The following is a 20,937-nucleotide window of genomic DNA, read 5'->3' as shown; positions in this document are numbered from 1 at the left end:
AGGGTGCCATCATAGTCCATCCACTTTCCCTCTTGGATCATGCCTATATTTTCACAAAACCTTCAATCTGCTTTTATTACTTGATATTATCGGGATCCCTAACACCGTTCCGAGGGCTTTACCCACTATTCCTCTGCAGCTGTCATTAAAGCAGACCTTGGTCAGTTTGATACATTTGGGTGATTCTTCCCACGGAACAGGTTTGCTATTTGCTCATTGCTGATCTGGGATGGGACTATTCCTGAGTAACTTGCTCGAGGTCCTCCCTCAACTGCTCTATCATCACGGTCCACAGATGCTACACAGGGTTTGGTTCTGTTGCCTGCTGTCGTCATCTAACTTTCATGGATGATCTGATTTATCGGCCCGTAACTTCCTGCATGATTCTTGGCTTAAATCGCCGCATATGCGCTGCATGACAAACTGAAAGTGCGGGCATTCAGGCATGCGCGCGAGGAGTGTGCGGCATTTAAACTTCTGGTCGGGTTTTTTTTGACTGCTTGAAGCCCTGCGCTGGAGCAGCTAAATGAATTTTCCAGCTACAGAGCTAAGTTGGACCTGGATCCACGTACCTGGATTTCTGGAAAGTTCACCTTTTTATTTACACAGAAATCTTTGGTCGAACAGAGGCAGGAGACTTGTGAGACATTTTTTCGGTAGGTTAATGTTTTCTATTATTGATGTTTAGCATTTATAAATATGTTTAAAATGCAAATAAAATGAAAAGTAGATATATTTTTAAAACTTTGGTTTGTCATGAGCTGTTAATTCCATTAAAAAGGGTACGTTAATGTATCAAGTGTGTTTGAAGTCACAGAATGTGAAATAAATACATATTTTTTACTTTGGGTTGTCATGAGGATGTTAATTCCATTCAAGGAACTATAAGGATAGAATGTGGTGATCACTCGCTAACGGGTATGATTGTCCACCGAAGATACTCGTGTTACTGTCACAGGTTCTGTGTGTCCTTGCGTGGCTAGATCCTAGAGCAGCATCTTCAATCACTCACTTGGCAGGAGATTCCAAAAGGTGGGATTAGTCCTTGGACTAAGTAGTGGGTATTCCTTTCTCAGCCTCCTTTTCCAGGCCTCCTCTTGTCGTCAGAGGTTCTCAAAGAATTGTGACCCTTCAATCAGTAGGTTCCTCCAAGTAGGTCTCTTCTGAGCAAATGTCTCCCAGGTATTGACATCTATGTTCCATTTCTTGAGGTCAAGCCTACAAGGTGTCTTTGAAAAACTTCCTTTGTCCTCCTTGTGTTCCCGATCCTTCCTTGAGCTGGTGAAGAAGATTTGCTTTGGCAGTGGGGGCTCTGATGTCCTAAACACATGGGCGGCCCAGTGAAGTTGGTTTTGGATGATCATGGACTCGATATTGATGCTATTGACTCCTTCAAGGATACTCATGTTAGCATGCCTGTCATCCCAGGTGATTCAGAGCTAAAGTACATTTGGATTTTGCAATGTATTTTAAGCGGAGTTGTTTACTAGTTTCCCCAATGTAATGTTCATCCTTAGAAGCCTCATTGATTACTTCAAATGCTTTAACAAAGTTTAATGACTTAGTTGATATATGCAAGCCTCCTGTAAGCTAATGTTAACTATCTCTCTGACAGGTATTGCAACCCATCCCTTAGAGCGTACTGCCAAAAACTGAGGAGATGTGTGCCCGGACATTGCACTTCAGCAGCTGCTACTTTCAGCTGTTGAGCTTGTCAATTATCAATTGATATGTCAAACCCCTCCGCTCCCCTCCCTTCCCTTCCTCCATTGTGAGGCAACAATGCTAACCATTGTGCCACTGTGCCACCGCGGTTTCCTCCAGGTACTTTGGTTTCCTACCACATTCCAAAGATGTGCCAGTTAGGTGGATTAGCCATGCTAAATTGCCCCTTCATGTCCAAAGATTAGGTGGGGTTATGGTGATAGGGTGTGGGCGTGGGCTTGGGTAGGGTGTTCTTTCAGAGTGTCAGTGCAGAGTTGATGGGCTGAATGGCTTTCTTCTGCACTACAGTGATTCTATAAACACTAATTTTATACAAGGACAGTGACTTGAGAAAGCACTGGGGCGCCTTTAAAATCTTATGACCACAATCTAAATTAAAACATACGAACATTTTTAAGCAAGTCACATATAAAGTTATATAATAATATAGTGCAGATTTAATTTGTTTCAAAGATTTAAAACAAATAACAAAACCTATGTTCACTTATAAATAATCACCTTTAATCACAAAAAAACTAAAATAATCAACAATAATAATAAGGATTTTTCAAAGAAACAACAAATAAAACTGTTTTAAAAAAAGTCTACATACCTTTAAAACAATTGTTAAAATAGCTTTTCCTGTTGTTCTCTCTCTGTTTGAATGCCTCAATCAGCATTCCCAAGCTGGCTGCGTCATAAGGAGGTGGGGCTGCAGTCCTCCTGCGTCACGCTGGAGCTTGCGCAGATCGGAGAGCTGGAGGCCCCAGGCTGCTGAAGAGAAAGGAAGGTTGGACACATCATCAGAGCGCAGGTAAATGCGCACGTTTCCCTTTCAAAATCGGCGGCTGATAGCTTCCCGCTGCCAGCCGGAAGTTATGGGCCATTGTCCTGGCGTGCCCTTCTAGCACAGGACTGGCTGCTACCCTGTTCCCAATTAATTCTCCCCGTGGCATCCTGACGGTTATCCTCATTTATCCTGTCCAAGGCCTGTTTAACTTGTTGGGTTAAGATCCTGAGCTTATTGTCAAAATTTGCCAAACCGAGGGTATTATTTGTGGATACCCCTGCCCCGTATGCAGCTCCAGATCATTAACCAGATCCATCTTTCTATGACCTTTCTGCCTGGGTCTGGCCCTCCCCTCATCACTCCCTGTTTCCCTGTCTAGTAATCTAGTTTCTTAAGTTGATGCAGGCACCACTCTGGCAATTAAATTCCAACTATGTCTACCACCACATGTACCAATTCATGGTGGACATTGTTGTACAAGACATATTTTTAAAAAATATTTTTTTGTTCTCCTTTTTCACATTTTCTCCCAAATTTACACCCAACAATAAACAATAATCAGTAATGAATGTAATGTCAATCCCCATATCAATAACAACGATCCCATCCTCCCACCAAATCCGAGACATTGGCCCACATGTTAACATAAGCAAATGACAAAAAGGATTCAGGAATCACCCATAGTCACCATTAACACATACAGTCCCCCAACCCCTAACCCTCCCAGCACCCAACCCCCCTAATGTTCGATGTGATCCAATTCTCAAAAGTGCATAATGAATAACGCCCATGAATTGTAGAACCCCTCCATCCTTCCACTCGGTTCAAATTTGACCTTCTCAAGAGTCAAGAATTCCAGCAGGTCCACCCGCCATGCCAGGGCACAGGGTGGAGAGGTTGATCTCCATCCTAACAGGATCCGCCTTCGGGCGATCACGAGGCGAAGGCTACAAGATCTGGCTCCGCACCCGTTTCCAACCCCGGCTGCTCCGAAATCCCAAATATGTCCTCCCGAGGGCCCAGGTCCAGTTTCACGTGCATCACTTTAGAGATTACCCTAAACACCTCCTTCCAGTAATCCTCCAGCTTTGGACAGGACCAAAACATATGGTTTGCAGGCCCCCCACCCCCCGCAACGTTCACACACATCTTCTACCCCCTCATCCTTGCCCTTGTAAGGTGTGCTCTATACACCACCTTCAGCTGTATCAGCCCCATCCTCGCACCCGACGTGGAGGCGTTCACTCTCCGGAGCACTGCACACCAGAACTCCTCCACCATACCCTCTCCCAACTCTTGTCGTACAAGACTTTGCCTGTGTTTTAGAATTATCCCATTTTGTGGTCCTAGAACATAGAACATTACAGCGCAGTACAGGCCCTTCAGCCCTCAATGTTGCGCCGACCTGTGAAACCACTCTAAAGCCCATTTACACTATTCCCTTATCGTCCATTTGTCTATCCAATGACCATTTGAATACCCTTAGTGTTGGCGAGTCCACTACTGTTGCAGGCAGGGCATTCCACACCCTTACTACTCTCTGAGTAAAGAACCTACCTCTGACGTCTGTCTTATATCTATCTCCCCTCAATTTAAAGCTATGTCCCCTCGTGCTAGGCATCACCATCCGAGGAAAAAGGCTCTCACTGTCCACCCTATCCAATCCTCTGATCATCTTGTATGCCCTAATTAACCTTCTTCTCTCTAACAAAAACAGCCTCAAGTCCCTCAGCCTTTCCTCATAAGATCCTCCCTCCATACCAGGCAACATTCTGGTAAATCTCCTCTGTACCCTTTCCAATGCTTCCACATCCTTCCTATAATGTGGTGACCAGAATTGCACGCAATACTCTAAATGCGGCCGCACCAGAGTTTTGTACTGCAACATGACCTCATGGCTCCGAAACTCAATCCCTCTACCAATAAAAGCTAACACACCGTACGCCTTCTTAACAACCCTCTCAACTTGAGTGGCAACTTTCAGGGATCTATGTACATGGACACCGAGATCTCTCTGCTCATCCACACTGCCAAGAATCTTACCATTAGCCCAGTACTCTGTCTTCCTGTTATTCCTTCCAAAATGAATCACCTCACACTTTTCTGCATTAAACTCCATTTGCCACCTCTCAGCCCAGCGCTGCAGCTTATCTATGTCCCTCTGTAACTTGTAACATTCTTCCGCACTGTCCACAACTCCACCGACTTTAGTGTCATCTGCAAATTTACTCACCCATCCTTCTACGCCCTCCTCCAGGTCATTTATAAAAATGACAAACAGCAGTGGCCCCAAAACAGATCCTTGTGGTACACCACTAGTAACTGGACTCCAGTACCAAATCCAATACGGCCTCGCCTCTCGTTGGCCTATCTACATACTGTGTCAGGAACCCCTCCTGAACACATTGGACAAAAACGGACCCATCTAAAGTACTCGAACTATAGCATTGCCAGTCAATATTTGGAAAGTTAAAGTCCCCCATAACAACTACCCTGTTGCTTTCGCTCCTATCCAGAATCATCTTTGCAATCCTTTCCTCTACATCTCTGGAACTTTTCGGAGGCCTATAGAAAACCCCTAACAGGGTGACCTCTCCTTTCCTGTTTCTAACCTCAGCCCATACTACCTCAATTGACGAGTCCTCATCAAACGTCCTTTCTGCCACCGTAATACTGTCCTTGACTAACAATGCCACCCGTCCCCCTCTTTTACCACCTTCCCTGAGCTTACTGAAATATCTAAACCCCGGCACCTGCAACAACCATTCCTGTCCCTGCTCTATCCATGTCTCTGAAATGGCCACAAGATCGAAGTCCCAGGTACCAATCCATGCCGCAAGTTCACCCACCTTATTCCAGATGCTCCTGGCATTGAAGAAGACACACTTTAAACCACCTTCCTGCCTGCCGGTACACTCCTGCAACTCTAAAACCTTACTCATGACCTCACTACTCTCAACCTCCTGTATACTGGAGCTACAATTCAGGTTCCCAAGCCCCTGCTGAACTAGTTTAAACCCTCCCGAAGAGCATTAGGAAATTTCCCCCCCAGGATATTGGTACCCCTCTGGTCCAGGTGTAGACCATCCCGTTTGTAGAGGTCCCACCGACCCCAGAATGAGCCCCAGTTATCCAGAAATCTGAAACCCTCCCTCCTGCACCATCCCTGTAGCCACGCGTTCAACTCCTCTCTTTCCCTATTCCTCATCTCGCTATCACGTGGCACGGGTAACAACCCAGAGATAATAACTCTGTTTGTCCTAGATCTAAGTTTCCACCCTAGCTCCCTGAATTCCTGCCTTACATCCCTTTCCCTTTTCCTACCTATGTCGTTGGTACCTATGTGGACCACGACTTGGGGCTGCTCCCCCTCCCCCTTAAGGATCCCGAAAACACAATCCGAGACATCACGCACCCTGGCACCTGGGAGGCAACACACCAACCGCGAGTCTCTCTCGTTCCCACAGAATCTCCTATCTATCCCCCTAACTATGGAGTCTCCAATGACTAATGCTCTACTCCTCTCCCCCTTCCCTTCTGAGCAACAGGGACATACTCTGTGCCAGAGACCTGCACCCCATGGCTTACCCCTGGTAAGTCCATCCCCCCCCAACAGTATCCAAAGCGGTATACTTGTTACTAAGGGGAACGACCACAGGGAATCCCTGTACTGACTGCTTCCTCCCAGCCCCTCTCACCGTCACTCATCTATCTTTATTCTTCGGAGTAACTACATCCCTGAAGCTTCTATCTATGATCAGCTCTGCCTCCCGAATGATCCGAAGTTCATCCAGCTCCAGCTCCAGTTCCCTAACGCGGTTTCTGAGGAGCTGGAGATGGGTGCACTTCCCACAGATGAAATCAGCTGGGACACTGTCGGCGTCCCTCACCTCAAACATTCTGCAGGAGGAACATTGCACTACCTTCCCTGCCATCCCCCTAGATAAAAAAAAGAAAAAGAAAGAAAGAGCTTACCTGTTATTCACTCCCCTTCTCAGCAAGCACTCACTCAGCAACCTCTGCGCCCTGCACGATAACACTTGAGGGAATATAAAAGAAAAACTACTCACCAGTGTTGCTCTTATTAGCCTTAGTTTTATTAGCTCTAATTCTGTCACCTTTGCTCACGAGCCGCCAGGTATCTTTCTGATACCGCCACGTGGTTCAAGCTCAAGTAATGATTAATAATACAGCACACCGCTTAGTAAATGTTAAATCAACAATCATTTATTATATACAGCAATAAATACTTATACAATAATCCTACTTCTAAGCTATTACCTACCACTAAAGGCCAATACTTAACTTTGGTGATGGCCCACCAGGTCAGGGAAACGAATGGTTTATCGAATTGGGTCTAGCCTGCGGTATTCAAAAAGGCTGGTATGGGTCGATAGTCTGGAACACCTATCTGGTAGCGATCGCTGGAGTAAGACTTACTTGTTCTTTCGTCGAAGGGTCTCGAAGGTTGCGAGTCGGAAAAGAAGGGTCGATCTGAACTTGGCCCCTATTTTTATAGTTCCCAGGGGCTTCCCGCCTCTCGGGGCGGACCTCGTACCTGGTCCCAAGTGATTGGACTTGGTCCCAATTACTGGGTTTGATATGCTCCAATAATGGGGTGATTCCTTGATCGGGGGGGTGGTCGCCCACCTTTCTTTGTCTCAGCCACTGCTGGCGCCGAGAGGTCTGGATCGGCTTTCAATTGCTAATTTGTAGCAATTGTTCCCGGGGATGGCCGATTAAACTGCAGATGGCTGGGTTAATGTGCTGTTAATGGTTGCAGGTATCGGTCTGGGCCGACTTCCCCAGAGCCGAATACACTGCTCTGTCTGGAGCTGTCCGTTTTGAGTCCTGTTGGCTGATTTTCCCCATCAGCCTCTTTAGTTCGCCATTTTACATCGGGGTTTGGCCAAATTAATCGGGAATCAGCCATTTTAGGTGGCTACACCAGTCAATCCCTTACCTGCAGGCTGTGGCGTCCTGGGGTGTCTTCAGAACAAGTGCGGGGGAGGGGGAGTGGGGTCTGGGGCACGTACGGCTCAGTCCATTCCTTATTTCATAGGCTACGTATTCCTCATCTACCCTGGGCATCTATGGCCTAATTCCAGTCCTTTTTCCCTTCCAGTGGGCAAATACCCGATCTCGGTGCACCTGCTAGTAGAGAATCTCCACCAATGACCTGTGGGATCTAAACTCAGATAGCAGTAATCTGAGCTCCCGTTTACTTTTCTATACTCTACCCACTGATTGATACACCCAAACATCACACGAAGGTTCCATCCTTGCATTCACAGAATCACAGAATTTACAGTGCAAATGGAGGCCATTCAGCCCATCGAGTCTGCACTGGCTCTCTTAGAAAGAGAGCCCAAGCCCACACCTCCACCCTACCCCATTACCCAGTAACCCCACCTATCCCCATTACCCAGTAACCCCACCCAACACTAAGGGCAATTTTGGACACTAAGGACAATTTAGCATGGCCAATCCACCGAACCCGCACATCTTTTGGACAGTGGGAGGAAACCGGAGCACCCGGAGGAAACCTACGCACACACGGGGAGAACGTGCAGACTCCACACAGACAGTGACCCAAGCCGGGAATTGAACCTGGGACCCTGGAGCTGTGAAGCAATTGTGCTAACCACAATACTACCATTCGCCTGTGTCTGGTGGGGCGAACCGCATGTATCCTGGGTAGCCTGGGGTGAATCCTTGTCTGGTCGGCTCCTTTGAAGACTGAACACTTGTCCTCAGACTCGTAAGGACAACTGCCGCGATTCTTCTCGTGTTTTTGATCATGAAAAGAAAACAATCATGGTAGCACTTGTTATTATTCTTAATTAATATCTGTTTTGCCTAAATATCCCTCCAACTCTTCTCCACCTGTGGAGATATTCGGCGAATCTTTCCCTGAAAACTGTTTCTCCCAACTCCCTTTTTCTTTTTACTATGTCAATTTTGTCAGCTATAAATCCAGGCCTGACTCAGAGGTTTTGAGGGTTTAGCCCATAATTTGGAGTATGGAGTGTGTATGCAGTCATGCATCCGTGTTTAAATTGATGATTCTCGGAAAAATATGACTTCCTCCTGTGTGAGATTAAGTATCATTCAATTTAAAGTGGTTCACAAAGAACAAGGGGATGATAACCTGTATTTTCCCATCGTGAATATTTTACAAAGAAGAAGGGATTACATGCGGTGATAGTTCTCCTTCCAGCATGGAATCAGAGGAACTTGCCATCGAAATGGAACTTGTCTATAAGTCCAATGGGTGGGGGGCGGCACTCCTCCAGGGCTTACACCGTTGTACTGTGCATCGACCTTCGGAAGAGACGTTTTCTTTTCAAACGAATACATGAGGCGATATTTCCTTGAAGAAGGCCATGGGAGCAACCTCTTGGTATAAGCATGGGGACTGTGCTCTTCCTATAATACTATCAGCCATATGTATGACAAGGGAGACTGCTAAAAAAACTATCTGGAACGTGTGAAGACTTGGTTTGCTGGTTTTTAGAACAAAACCAATTAGGGGCTACAATGCTTGTACGTTTTTTGGAAGGAGTTGACTGTCTTTGTGGGAGAACTCTGGCGATCAGGGACCGGTTCCTCCATGGCTTCCTCACTGGAACACCGAACCAGATGTTTCCATAGGTCTCAGTGCCATGTCCTTACTCCGTGGGCAGATCACTACCCGACTCTTTCTCCTTTGGTCTACGGGTCGGGATATCGTTTTAACAAAGGATGGGAGTGGAGTTGGCGGCAAGGGTTCACGTCTTGAGGTTGGCAAGGGGTGGGGACCTGAGGTCGATGTTTAAGCTCCCAGAGGTGTTTATCTTGGGAGTCATAAGCCTTCATCTGGTTTGCAAAGTACCATCCAGTCTTTCCGGTGTCCACCAGCACTTTGGAAACCGATGGGCTTGCCTTTTTTGGGGATCCCAAATACCTGGCGGGCAGGAATGTGCCTGGCTGGAAAACCTGAAAACCTGAGACCTATGGAAGCATCTGGTTCGGTGTTCCAGTGAGGAAGCCATGGAGGAACCGGTCCCTGATAGCCAGAGTTCTCCCACAAAGACAGTCAACACCTTCCAGAAAACGTACAAGCATTGTAGCCCCTAATTGGTTTTGTTTTAAAAAACAGCAAACCAAGTCCTCACAAGTTCCAGATAGTTTTTTTTAGCAGTCTCCCTTGTCATACATATAGCTGGAAAACCTGCTGTCCTACCTCATTTTCAATGGGGTTTACCTTGCCATTGAAGTAAGCTTTGCTTTTTCCTTTGGCCCAATTTAACAGCCATTGCCTTCTGGGCAGCCTGAACATTGTCCAGCAAAGTTGTTATGGTCTTTTCATGGCTGAGGGCTGTGATCTTGGGCTCTGAAAGATCCAGCACTAACAGGAGTTTGCTTCCTTTCATGGGATGCCTGGTCATCAGTACATAGGGGTGAGTCCAGTGGAACTTTAAACTGTGTTCTGCACCAGCTTTAATACAAATGGCAGGTGTAGATTCCAGGTTGTGTTGTTCTGCTGGACAGCCTTTCTGGGCATTCCCTTTCAGATTTCCATTACCTCACTGGGCTGGGGATGATACATGAAGTGGAACCTTTGGTCAATTCCAAATATGTTCATCACATTCTGCATTCTCTGGGTGGGGATGCGAGTGCCCTAGTCTGACTCTTTACTGCGAGGGAGGCGCCACTTAGTGAAGACTTGTTGCACTAGGATGTTCGCTGTGACTTTAGCGGTGTTGATTCAGGTAGGGAAGGTTCTAACATTTACTGAAGATATCAATACTAGAATGTATTTGTATTCCCCCTTACAGGGTGTTAGGGGGCTGTCATAATCAACTTGGAGATTTGCTCAGGGGCCTTGTTCTCCTTCATTGGCATACCGGTTGGGGTTATTTTGTGCACAGACTGCAATTGCCAACATAGGACCGTATGTCTTTGCCTACCCCTGGCTGCCAGCGTAGTCCATTAATTCTTTCCCCAGTTGCTTCCGCTCCTTGATGGCCCTGGACATTATGACACTGATATATGATTTGTTTCCACCCCCTTGTTTGCACCACGTATCGTCCATCTTTAAGAACAAGTCCGTCTTTCCCGGTCAGTTTGTCCTTCTATTTGTCGTAGGAGGTGGGGTTTGCTCCTTCCTGGATTTGCTTTAATTCGTCGTTGCTGCCCTGAGCCTGTTTAAAGATCCTCGACCTTCGTTTGGCTCAGACAACGGAGTCTAGCTGCTCAGGGGTTGCCACAGCTCTCCTCTCGGACGCCATGGTTAGCTTGTTCATTTGCCCTTATGTTCCCAGTTGGGGATGTTCTATGGTGCGCCTTGACTTTGATGATTCTGTACTCCTGTCCTTGGGCAGTTTGAAAAATGTATTCTAGCAGCAGTGCAGATGGTAGGGGTTTCCCATCTGCCGATACATATCCTTTGGCCTCCCACAGTGGCAGGAAGTCGGTTAAACTATTACAGACTGGACTTCCGGTTGCGGCGATGCACTGCTAAGCCGCACGTTTCGGCAGTTCCCGTTCTAACGGACTTTTGGGCTCTTTTCGAGAGCCCCAACGGAAATTTTTTTAGACCAAGCCCAGTGTGGGGTGACGAAGGAAGATCCCCCCCCCCGTGTGTGTATGGAAAGGACCACTGGTAGTGTCCAGATTACGAAGGATCCTCTGGAGCAGCGGCAGAGAAGAGAAGGGAGAAGCAAGATGGCGGCGGATGGAGCCCAGATGGCATGGGGCCCGGACCAGCAGGAATTCCTCCGACGATGTGTGGAGGAACTAAAGAAAGAGGTGCTGGCACCTATGTTATTGGCAATCGAGGGACTGAAGGAAACACAAAAGGTCCAGGCGATAGAGCTCCGTGGAGTGAAGGCAAAGGCAGCCGAGAATGAGGATGAGATACAGGGCCTGGTGGTAAAAACGGAGACGCATGAGGCGCTACATAAGAGGTGCATAGAAAGGCTGGAAGCCCTGGAGAACAGCTCGAGGAGGAAGAACCTACGGATTTTAGGTCTCCCCGAAGGAGCAGAGGGAGCTGATGTTGGTGCTTATGTGAGCACGATGCTCCATACGCTAATGGAAGCTGAGGCCCCAACGGGCCCCCCGGGGGTGGAAGGGGCTCACCGGGTCCTTGTGAGAAGACCAAAGGCGGGTGAAATACCAAGAGCGATAGTGGTGAGATTCCACCGCTTCATGGACAGAGAGGCGGTCCTGAGCTTGGCCAAGAAGGTACGGAGTAGCAAGTGGGAGAATGCGGTGATACGAGTGTATGAGGACTGGAGTGTGGAGGTGGCGAGAAGGAGGGCGAGCTTTAATCGGGCCAAGGCTTCACAGGAAGAAAATAAAATTTGGGATGCTGCAACCGGCACGATTGTGGGTCACGCATCAGGGCAAGCACTACTACTTCAAAACGGCAGATGAGGCATGGACCTTCATTCAAGAAGAGAAACGGGACTAGATCTGAGAGTTGGATGTTGGGGGGGAAGCAACGAGGTGGTGGTACAGGAATGTAAAGAGGGGAAAGGGGAGGTTTATTATACAGCAATGTTGGATGGGGAATTTTTCTCCCCCGGATGGGGGGACATGAAGAAATGTGGGCGGCGGTGGGGAAAAAGGGACAGAGAGGGGGAGGGGGAATGAGGGAGCTGCGCCACAGGGGGCGGGGCCGACAGAAAGCACGGGGTTTTTTTTTCCCCGCGCTATGGAGATGATGGCGTGAAGATAGGCGCAGGAAGGAAGAGAGCCCCAAACGCAGGGAGGTCAAAGAGAGAACGGGGGAAGCCGGGGTCAGCTAGAGTTAGCTGACTTTCGGAAGAATTATGGGGGGAGTAACCATGCTGGAGGGTGATCTAGCGGGGGGACCGGGTGGGGGGGGGGACTAACTGGGTTGCTGCTGCTGAGTGCAAGGGGGAGCTGGCAAGAGAAGAGGTGGTCGGGACGGGAAGGCGCCGCCTGGGGGGCAGGTGGGTGCGCGGGACCTGGACGGGGAGATGGCCCAGAAAAGGGGATGGCTAGTCGGTGGGGGGGGGGAGCGGCCCCCCAATCCGGCTGATCACGTGGAACGTGAGAGGCCTAAATGGGCCGATTAAGAGGGCCCGAGTGTTCGCGCACTTAAAGGGACTGAAGGCGGACGTAGTCATGCTCCAGGAGACGCACCTGAAGGTGGCGGACCAGGTTAGGTTAAGAAAAGGATGGGAGGGCCAGGTGTTCCACTCAGGGCTGGACGCAAAGAATAGAGGGGTGGCCATATTGGTGGAGAAACGGGTATCGTTTGAGGCTAAGAACATAGTTGCGGACAGTGGGGGTAGATACGTGATGGTGAGTGGTAGATTGCAAGGAGAGGCGGTCGTGCTGGTGAATGTATATGCCCCAAACTGGGATGACGCGGGATTCATGAAGCGGATGCTGGGACGTATCCCGAACCTGGAGGTGGGAAGCTTGGTAATGGGGGGGATTTCAACACTGTGCTGGATCCAGGGCTAGACCGATCTAGATCCAGGACCGGAAGAAGGCCGGCAGCGGCCAAATTGCTTAGGGGCTTTCTGGAACAAATGGGGGGAGTGGATCCGTGGAGATTTGCCAGGCCGTTGGCTAAAGAGTTTTCCTTTTTCTCCCACGTCCACAAGGTATATTCCCGAATAGACTTCTTTGTTATGAGTAGGGCACTGATCTCGAAGGTGGCAGGAACGGTGTATTCGGCCATAGCCGTTTCAGACCACGCCCCGCATTGGGTGGATCTGGAACTAGGAGAGGAGAGGGAGCAGCGCCCACTCTGGCGACTGGATGTGGGACTACTGGCGGATGAGGGGGTCTGTGGAAGGGTGCGGGGGTGTATTGAGAGATACCTGGAGGTCAATGACGATGGTGAGGATGAGGTGGGGGTAGTATGGGAAGCGCTGAAGGCGGTGGTTAGAGGAGACCTGATCTCCATTAGAGCCCACAAGGAGAAACAAGAGGGCAAAGAAAGGGAGAGATTAGTGGGGGAGATTTTGAGGGTGGATAAAAGATATGCGGAGGCCCCAGACGAAGGACTATATAGAGAAAGGCGAAGACCTCAGACGGAGTTTGACCTGCTGACCACAGGAAAGGCAGAGGCACAGTGGAGGAAGGCACAGGGGATGCGATATGAATATGGGGAAAAGGCAAGCCGACTGCTGGCCCACCAACTTCGTAAGAGGATAGCGGCGAGAGAGATTGGGGGAGTTAGGGACGAAACGGGAACTATGGAGCAGAGAGCAGGGAAGGTAAATGAGGTGTTCAAGACCTTTTATGAGAGGCTATATAATTCCCAACCCCCGGGGGGGAAAAGAGGGAATGCTACATTTTCTGGACCAACGAAGGTTCCCGAGGGTGGAGGAGCAGGAGGTGGCAGGTCTGGGGGCACCAATCGAGGTGGACGAGGTGACTAAGGGACTGGAGAACATGCAGGCAGGGAAGGCCCCGGGACCAGACGGGTTTCCGGTGGAATTCTACAGGAAATATGTGGACCTGTTGGCCCCGCTGCTGGCGAGAACCTTTAACGAGGCCAGGGAAGGGGGGATACTACCCCCGACAATGTCGGAGGCGACGATATCGCTAATTCTGAAGCGGGATAAAGATCCGCTGCAATGCGGGTCATACAGGCCTATCTCACTCCTAAATGTAGACGCCAAACTGCTGGCAAAAGTGATGGCGACAAGGATAGAGGATTGCGTCCCGGGGGTGGTGCATGAAGACCAGACAGGGTTTGTAAAGGGGAGCCATTGAATGTTTTTTAAAAATATATATTTTATTCAGGTTTTTAGGCCAAACAAAACAATACAAAGGTTTTCCTTTTTACAACAGTAAAACAGTATAAATAACAGTGGCCTTTTTTAACAAATAAATAAATAATATATAAATTAAATGGCAACTGCCCTATCAAAAATAATAACTCTCCAAAATAAAATCAAACAGTCCAATATACATAGCCTAGTACAAATATTTATCCAAAAACACCCCTGTGGACCCACCCGAGCCCTCCCCCCCCCCCCCCCCCCCCTCCCTCCCCTCCCCACCCCCCCTGGGTTGCTGCTGTTACCTTCCCATTTCTTTTATCATTCCGCAAGGTAGTCAATGAACGGTTGGCACCGCCTGGTGAACCCTTGAGCCGAACCCCTTAGTGCAAACTTTATCTGTTCTAGTTTTATAAACCCTGCCATGTCATTTATCCAGGTCTCCACGCCGGGGGGGGTTTGGCTTCCTTCCACATAAGCAATATCCTTCGCCGGGCTACTAGGGACGCAAAGGCCAAGACATTAGCCTCTTTCGCCTCCTGCACTCCCGGCTCTTCTGCAACCCCGAATATAGCCAACCCCCAGCTTGGCTCGACCCGGACCCCCACCACCTTCGAAAGCACCTTTGCCACCCCCACCCAGAACCCCTGTAGTGCCGGACATGACCGTTTACCCTACGTAGGGCATCAGCCCACAGCCCCTCCTCAATCTCTTCCCCCAGCTCTTCTTCCCATTTCCCCTTCAACTCATCCACCATGATCTCCCCCTCGTCCCTCATTTCCCTGTATATATCCGACACCCTACCATCCCCCACCCATGTCCCCGAGATCACTCTATCCTGGACCTCCTGTGTCGGGAGCTGCGGGAATTCCCTCACCTGTTGCCTCGCGAAAGCCCTCAGTTGCATGTACCGAAATGCATTCCCTTGGGGCAACCCATATTTTTCCGTCAGCGCTCCCAGACTCGCAAACGTCCCGTCTACGAACAGATCTCTCAGTTGCACAACCCCAGCTCTTTGCCATGTTCCAAATCCCCCATCCATTCTCCCCGGGACAAACCTATGGTTATTTCTTATCGGGGACCGCACCGAGGCTCGCGTCCTTCCCCTATGTCGTCTCCACTGCCCCCAAATTTTTAATGTTGCCACCACCACTGGACTTGTGGTGTATTTCTTCGGGGAGAACGGCAACGGCGCCGTCACCATTGCTTGTAGGCTGGTTCCTTTGCAGGACGCCATCTCCAATCTCTTCCACGCCGCTCCCTCCCCTTCTCCCATCCACTTACACACCATTGAGATATTGGCGGCCCAGTAGTATTCACTTAGGCTCGGTAGTGCCAGCCCCCCCCCTATCCCTGCTACGCTGCAAGAACCCCCTCCTCACTCTCGGGGTCTTCCCGGCCCACACAAAACTCATGACACTTTTCTCAATTCTCTTGAAAAAAGCCTTCGTGACCATCACCAGAAGGCACTGAAACACAAAGAGGAATCTCGGGAGGACTACCATTTTAACCGCCTGCACCCTACCCACCAGTGACAGGGGCACCATGTCTCATCTCTTAAAATCCTCCTCCATCTGTTCCACCAATCTTGTTAGATTAAGCCGGTGTAAGGTTCCCCAACTCCTGGTTATCTGAATCCCTAAGTACCGGAAATCTCTTGTCACCTTCCTCAGCGGTAAGTCATCTATTCCCCTGCTCTGCTCCCCCGGATGCACCACAAACAGCTCACTCTTACCCATATTCAGTTTGTACCCAGAAAATTCCCCAAACTCCCTGAGTGTCTGCATTATCTCAGGCATCCCCTCCACTGGATCCGCAACTTACAGCAATAAATCATCTGCATACAGGGATACCCGGTGTTCTTCTCCTTCCCTGAGCACTCCCCTCCACTTCCTGGAGCCCCTCAGTGCTATGGCCAGGGGCTCAATCGCCAATGCAAACAGTAACGGAGACAGGGGACACCTCTATGAAGACGGAAGTAATCAGACCTCTGTCTGTTCGTGACCACGCTCACCACCGGGGCCCTATACAGCAGCTGTACCCATCCAATAAACCCCTCTCCAAAACCAAATCTCCTCAGCACCTCCCACAGATAATCCCACTCCACTCTGTCGAATGCCTTCTCGGCGTCCATCGCCACCACTATCTCCACCTCCCCCTCTGGTGGGGGCATCATCATTACCCCTAGCAACCTCCGTATGTTCGTGTTCAGCTGTCTCCCCTTAACAAACCCAGTTTGATCCTCGTGGACCACTCCGGGGACACAGTCCTCTATCCTCGTCGCCATCACCTTGGCCAAGAGCTTAGCATCTACATTTAAAAGGGAAATGGGCCTGTAGGACCCACACTGCAGCGGGTCTTTTTCCTTCTTCAAAAGGAGTGATATCGTTGCCTCCGACATAGTCGGGGGCAGCTGCCCCCTTTCCCTAGCCTCATTAAAGGTTCTCGTCAGAAGCGGGGCCAGTAGGTCCATATACTTCCTATAAAATTCCACCGGGAATCCGTCCGGTCCCGGGGCCTTCCCCGCCTGCATGCTCCCAATCCCTTTTACCACCTCCTCCATCTCAATCTGTGCTCCCAGTCCCACCCCCTCCTGCTCCTCCACCTTAGGGAATTCCAGCTGATCCAAAAAACACATCATTCCCTCCTTCCCCTCCGGGGGCTGAGCCTTATATAACCTCTCATAAAATGCCTTGAACACCCCGTTCACTCTCTCCGCTCCCCGTTCCATCTCTCCCTCCTCATCTCTCACCCCACCTATCTCCCTCGCTGCTCCCCTCTTCCTCAATTGGTGGGCCAGTAGCCGACTCGCCTTCTCTCCATACTCATACTGTACACCCTGTGCCCTCCTCCACTGTGCCTCTGCCTTACCTGTGGTCAGCAGGTCAAATTCTACGTGTAGCCTTTGTCTTTCCCTGTACAGTCCCTCCTCCGGTACCTCCGCATATTGCCTGTCCACCCTCAAAGGTTCTTTCAGCAATCGCTCCCTTTCTTTACCCTCTTGTTTCCCTTTATGTGCCCTTATGGATATCAGTTCTCCTCTAACCACCGCCTTCAACGCCTCCCAGACCACTCCCACCTGAACCTCTCCATTGTCATTAAGCTCCAAGTACCTTTCGATGCACCCCCTCACCCTTGAACATACTCCCTCATCTGCCAATAAGCCCATATCCATTCTCCAGAGTGGGTGCTGTTCTTTTTCCTCTCCTACCTCCAGGTCTACCCAATGTGGAGCGTGGTCCGAAATAGCTATGGCCGTATATTTCGTCCCTGTCACCTTCCCAAGACAAAAAAGTCTATCCGTGAATATACTTTGTGGACATGGGAGAAAAATTAGAACTCCTTACTCCTAGGCCTACTAAATCTCCAGGGGTCTACCCCTCCCATCTGCTCCATGAAGTCCTTGAGCACCCTGGCCGCTGCCGGCCTCCTCCCGGTCCTGGATCTCGATCGGTCCAGCCCTGGATCAAGCACCGTATTGAAATCTCCCCCCATTACCAACTTTCCCGCCTCCAGGTCCGGGATACATCCCAACATACGCCTCATAAAATTTGCATCATCCCAATTCGGGGCATATACGTTCACCAGAACCACCGCCTCCCCTTGCAATCTGCCACTCACCATCACCTATCTACCCCCACTATCCGCCACTATGGTCTTTGCCTCAAACAGTACCCGTTTCCCCACCAAGATAGCCACCCCCCTGTTCTTCGCATCCAAACCCGAATGAAACACCTGCCCCACCCATCCTTTACGTAGTCTGACCTGGTCTATCAGTTTCAGATGCATCTCCTGCAACATAACCACATCTGCCTTTAATTTCTTTAGGTGTGCGAGTACCCGTGCCCTTTTAATCGGCCCGTTCAGCCCTCTCACGTTCCACGTACTTGGGCCGGGTTGGGGGGCTCTTTACCCGCCCCCCCCCCCCTTGTCGACTAGCCATCCCCTTTTTTAACCCAGCTCCTCACTCGGTTCCCACGTACCCGTGTATCCCCCCGACGGTGCCCTCCCGCCTCGACCACCCTATCCCATAACAGCTCCCCCTTCTCCTTAGCAGCAGCAACCCAGTTAGCTCCCTCCCCCCCCCCTCCGCTAGATCCCCCTCTAGCGTAATTACACCCCCCATGTTGCTCCCAGAAGTCAGCGAACTCTGGCTGACCTCGGCTTCCCCCCTTGTCCTCGGCACCCACTGTGCGAGGCCCCCTCCTTCCTGCGTCCCTGTTCCTGCCATAATTACCATAGCGCGGGAACAAAGCCCGCGTTTCCCACTCGGCCCCGCCCCTAATGACCGGCGCCCACAGTTCCTCATACTCCCCCCCCCCCATCATGGGGAAGAGAGAAAAGTTACAGGATCGCAAGATTAACAAACTGAAAAATCATCCCCCCCCCCCTTTTTCCTCGCCCCACATAATCACCCCACCACTTTGTCCCAAAAGTTCTTTCTCTCGCCAGACTATTCCAGCTTCTCGTCCACAATGAAAGTCCACGCCTCTTCTGCCGTCTCAAAGTAGTGGTGCTTCCCTTGGTGTGTGACCCACAATCTCGCCGGTTGTAACATTCCAAACTGGATCTTTTTGTGAAGCACCGCCTTGGCCCGATTAAAACTTGCCCTCCTTCTCGCCACCTCCGCACTCCAATCCTGGTATACGCGGATCACCGCGTTCTCCCACCTGCAGCTCCGAGTTTTCTTCGCCCATCTTAGGACCATCTCTCTGTCATTATAGCGGTGAAACCTCACCACTATGGCTCGAGGTATTTCTCCTGCCCTTGGTCTTCGCGCCAGAACTCGATAAGCTCCCTCCACCTCCAAAGGGCCCGTCGGGGCCTCCGATCCCATTAGCGAGTGAAGCATCGTGCTCACATATGTCCCGACGTCCGCCCCTTCTACGCCTTCGGGAATACCCAGAACCCTTAAATTCTTCCTCCTCGAATTATTCTCCAATACTTCCAGCCTTTCCACACACCTTTTGTGCTGCGCCTCGTGCGTCTCTGTCTTCACCACCAGGCCCTGTATTTCATCTTCATTTTCAGCAGCCTTTGCCTTCACGACCCGAAACTCCTGCTCTTGAGTCTTCTGCTTCTCCTTTAGCCCTTCAACCGCCTGTAATATCGGGGCCAACAACTCCTTCTTCAATTCCTTTTTCAGCTCTTCCACACAGCACCGCAGGAACTCTTGTTGGTCTGGGCCCCATAACAAACGGCCACCTTCCGACGCCATCTTGCTTTGAGCTTGCCTTCCTTGCCGCTGCTCCAGAGGATCCTCTGCAATCCGGCTGCTATCCTCTCCTTTATCCATGCGTGTCCGGGGGGGATTCCCTTCTAGTTTACCGCACAGTGTTTTTGGCCGTTTAAATTGCCGTTGGGGCTCCTTTTAAGAGCCCAAAAGTCCGTTCCACCGGGAGCTGCCGAAACGTGCGACTTAGCTGGTCATCGCCACACCCGGAAGTCAGACAACTGAATGTTAACGTTCGACGGCTGCTGGGGGTGATGATGATAGTGGCGGCGATGGATGCGGAGAAGGCATTCGATAGGGTGGAGTGGGACTATTTGTGGGAGGTATTGAGGAGGTTTGGGTTCGGAGAGGGGTTTGTTAGATGGGTCAGACTCCTATATGGGGCTCCAGTGGCAAGTGTAGTCACAAACCGGCAAAGATCAGGGTATTTTCGGCTATACAGGGGAACAAGACAGGGGTGTCCCCTGACCCCGTTACTGTTCGTGTTGGCAATTGAACCACTGGCCATATCGTTGAGGGACTCTAAGAAGTGGAGGGGGGTGGTTAGAGGGGGAGAGGAGCATCGAGTGTCGCTCTACGCTGATGACTTACTGCTATACGTTGCGGACCCTGTAGAGGGGATGCCAGAGGTTATGCAGATACTGAGGGAGTTTGGTGATTTCTCGGGATACAGGCTAAATATGGGGAAGAGCGAGCTTTTTGTAATACACCCTGGGGACCAGGGAAGAGGAATAGACGCTCTGCCGTTAAGGAGAGTGGAAAGGAGCTTCCGATATCTGGGGATCCAGGTAGCCAGGAACTGGGGAACTCTATACAGACTTAATCTGACGCGACTGGTGGAGCAGATGGAGGAGGACTTCAAGAGGTGGGATATGTTGCTGCTCTCATTGGCGGGCAGAGTGCAGGTGGTAAAAATGATGGCCCTCCCGAGGTTTCTTTTCGTATTTCAGTGTCTCCCCATTCTGATCACAAAGGCCTTTTTCAAAAAAATAGACAGGAGCATTATGAGCTTGTGAGGGCAGGGAAGACCCCGAGGGTAAAGAGGGGGTTCCTGCAGCGCAGTAGGGATAGAGGGGGTTTGGCGCTGCCGAGCCTGAACGACTACTACTGGGCCGCCAATGTGGCGATGGTTTGTAAGTGGATGAGAGAGGGAGAGGGGGCGGCGTGGAAGAGGCTGGAGATGGCGTCCTGTAAAGGAACGAGCCTAAAGGCGCTGGTGACGGCGCCGCTGCCGTTCTCCCCGAAGAGGTATACCACAAACCCAGTGGTGGTGGCAACCTTGAGGATCTGGGGGCAGTGGAGGCGACACAGGGGGGGTGACGGGTGCCTCGGTGTGGTTCCCGATTAGGAATAACCACAGGTTTGTCCCAGGAAGGATGAACGGGGGTTCCAGAGCTGGCAACGAGTAGGAATTAGGAAACTGAGGGACCTGTTTATAGACGGGACGTTTGCAA

At 50.3% G+C, this 20,937-nt stretch overlaps 1 long non-coding RNA gene across 1 annotated transcript in view; it reads left to right on the top strand.

Moving 5' to 3' along the window:
* The first annotated feature begins 521 nt into the window (after window positions 1-521).
* LOC140392401 (uncharacterized) overlaps window positions 522-20,937 on the top strand; it is a 34,843-nt gene continuing 14,427 nt past the window's right edge. Inside the window, exons 1-2 of the long non-coding RNA XR_011935334.1 lie at window positions 522-656; window positions 2,382-2,518. This is a non-coding gene — a long non-coding RNA (uncharacterized lncRNA). The remainder of the gene's footprint in view (window positions 657-2,381; window positions 2,519-20,937) is intronic.

The sequence above is a fragment of the Scyliorhinus torazame genome, chromosome 16, assembly GCF_047496885.1.
Source record: "Scyliorhinus torazame isolate Kashiwa2021f chromosome 16, sScyTor2.1, whole genome shotgun sequence".
Classification (NCBI taxonomy): Eukaryota; Metazoa; Chordata; class Chondrichthyes; order Carcharhiniformes; family Scyliorhinidae; genus Scyliorhinus; species Scyliorhinus torazame.
The sequence above is the reverse complement of the archived record's forward strand: the minus strand, read 5'-3'. Positions and strand labels throughout refer to the sequence as shown.